This window comes from Schistocerca cancellata, unplaced genomic scaffold (genome assembly GCF_023864275.1).
Source record: "Schistocerca cancellata isolate TAMUIC-IGC-003103 unplaced genomic scaffold, iqSchCanc2.1 HiC_scaffold_242, whole genome shotgun sequence".
NCBI classification, from domain to species: domain Eukaryota; kingdom Metazoa; phylum Arthropoda; class Insecta; order Orthoptera; family Acrididae; genus Schistocerca; species Schistocerca cancellata.
The window spans coordinates 67501-70000 of NW_026046264.1; the positions used below are offsets into that span (position 1 = coordinate 67501).

At 51.4% G+C, this 2500-nt stretch overlaps 1 protein-coding gene across 1 annotated transcript in view; it reads right to left on the reverse strand.

Moving 5' to 3' along the window:
* The window catches only part of LOC126113206 (uncharacterized), a 36987-nt gene that overhangs the window by 4431 nt on the left and 30056 nt on the right, over positions 1-2500 (reverse strand). The gene's annotated exons all lie outside the window — the stretch shown is intronic.

Genomic DNA, 2500 nt, shown 5'->3' on the forward strand with positions numbered 1-2500 from the left:
ACACACTGGCAGGAATGAAACACACAGGTCTGCCGCAACCACAGACACGGCTCGCCCCCTCTCACTAGCGAAAAGCGCATCCCGACGTGACATAACTCCTTTGACACACTGACGCTGCCTCGGGCATCCACGTCCTACGGTCGATATCAACGAACCTCACCCCCCCCCCCCACAACACGCCATCCCATACCACATTGTGTACCGTACCCAAACCTAACGTGTACTGTACTACAACGCAATGTGTACCATAACACAACCCAGTTTGTACCTTAACCTAACCTATGTCACCTTAACCTAACCTATGTCACCTTAACCTAACCTATGTCACCTTAACCTAACCTATGTCACCTTAACCTAACCTATGTCACCTTAACCTAACCTATGTCACCTTAACCTAACCTATGTCACCTTAACCTAACCTATGTCACCTTAACCTAACCTATGTCACCTTAACCTAACCTATGTCACCTTAACCTAACCTATGTCACCTTAACCTAACCTATGTCACCTTAACCTAACCCATCTTGCACCTTAACCTAACCCATCTTGCACCTTAACCTAACCCATCTTGCACCCTAACCTATGTTGCACCTTAACCTAACCTGTGTTGCACCTTAACCTACCTCAATTTGCACCGCAATGTAACTCAATTTGCACCGCAATGTAACTCAATTTGCACCGCAATGTAACTCAATTTGCACCGCAATGTAACTCAATTTGCACCGCAATGTAACTCAATTTGCACCGCAATGTAACTCAATTTGCACCGCAATGTAACTCAATTTGCACCGCAATGTAACTCAATTTGCACCGCAATGTAACGCAATTTGCACCGCAATGTAACGCAATTTGCACCGCAATGTAACGCAATTTGCACCGCAATGTAACTCAATTTGCACCGCAATGTAACGCAATTTGCACCGCAATGTAACGCAATTTGCACCGCAATGTAACGCAATTTGCACCGCAATGTAACGCAATTTGCACCGCAATGTAACGCAATTTGCACCGCAATGTAACGCAATTTGCACCGCAATGTAACGCAATTTGCACCGCAATGTAACGCAATTTGCACCGCAATCTACCCCCAAGTTGTGCCTTAACCTAACCCACGTTGTGCCTTAACCTAACCCACGTTGTGCCTTAACCTAACCCACGTTGTGCCTTAACCTAACCCACGTTGTGCCTTAACCTAACCCACGTTGTGCCTTAACCTAACCCACGTTGTGCCTTAACCTAACCCACGTTGTGCCTTAACCTAACCCACGTTGTGCCTTAACCTAACCCACGTTGTGCCTTAACCTAACCCACGTTGTGCCTTAACCTAACCCACGTTGTGCCTTAACCTAACCCACGTTGTGCCTTAACCTAACCCAAGTTGTGCCTTAACCTAACCCAAGTTGTGCCTTAACCTAACCCAAGTTGTGCCTTAACCTAACCCAAGTTGTGCCTTAACCTAACCCAAGTTGTGCCTTAACCTAACCCAAGTTGTGCCTTAACCTAACCCAAGTTGTGCCTTAACCTAACCCAAGTTGTGCCTTAACCTAACCCAAGTTGTGCCTTAACCTAACCCAAGTTGTGCCTTAACCTAACCCAAGTTGTGCCTTACCCTGCTCTGTAATTGGCATATGACACGTTACAGTAATGTATTGTCCAACCGCAACCCGCTCAGAATGTTGTGTACACAGCTACGTGTCATCTCCCCATAACAGCTGCATTGCAGTGTGGTACGCCATAGAGACGTGTGGGAGTAATGGACGCAGTGGATGGCGATCAGCATGAGCCGTCTGTTCATGTAGTGGCGCGTGTATGCAGACGTAGTAGTCTCTTCTCACACAATGTGATAGCACGGTGCCCCGCGTTCCACATCTGCGACATGCTACAGAGGCCGGTTGACAGTTGGTCGCGCAGTGGACATCGCATACGTACGGGGGCACCTTCCACGTGCCCTCTAGTCGGGCACATTTTGTTGCGTGGATGTGAGCGGATGTAGTGTGTCTTGACACCTGACAGGCAGGCATGCAATAATAGTTGACTTTGCAAACGGGGATGGACGTGTACGTTTACTGGTGACGTTACGCAAATGAACAACTGGTAACCCGTTGTGGTGCGGTTGTCCTTGCTGGAGGTACATCTGTGAGGGCAACGATCGGTACAGCTACGAAGCGGTCCCCACCATACCAACGAACGTGAATGTGAATCTGGGTGTGAAGCGATACGCGGCTGTGGGTGGGTGGGACTGTCCCCGGCCGGTGAGGGGGGGCCGCCCGGCGTGCTGGCCGCGCGGTGCGTGGGCGCACGCGCTACAGCCGGCTGGTGGGGGCGCCCAGTGGCAGGCGCGCCGGCCGACGGACGCGGCAGGCGGCGCAGCTGCGCGCCGGGGCACCCTGCGCGCGGCGCCGTGCAGCCAAAGTGGGTCCTCGCCGGCCCGGTGCGAAGCGCGGTGGACATCTGCAGTGTGCTGGTCCGATTGAGGACTGTGTGCGTTGAGGATGCGCCG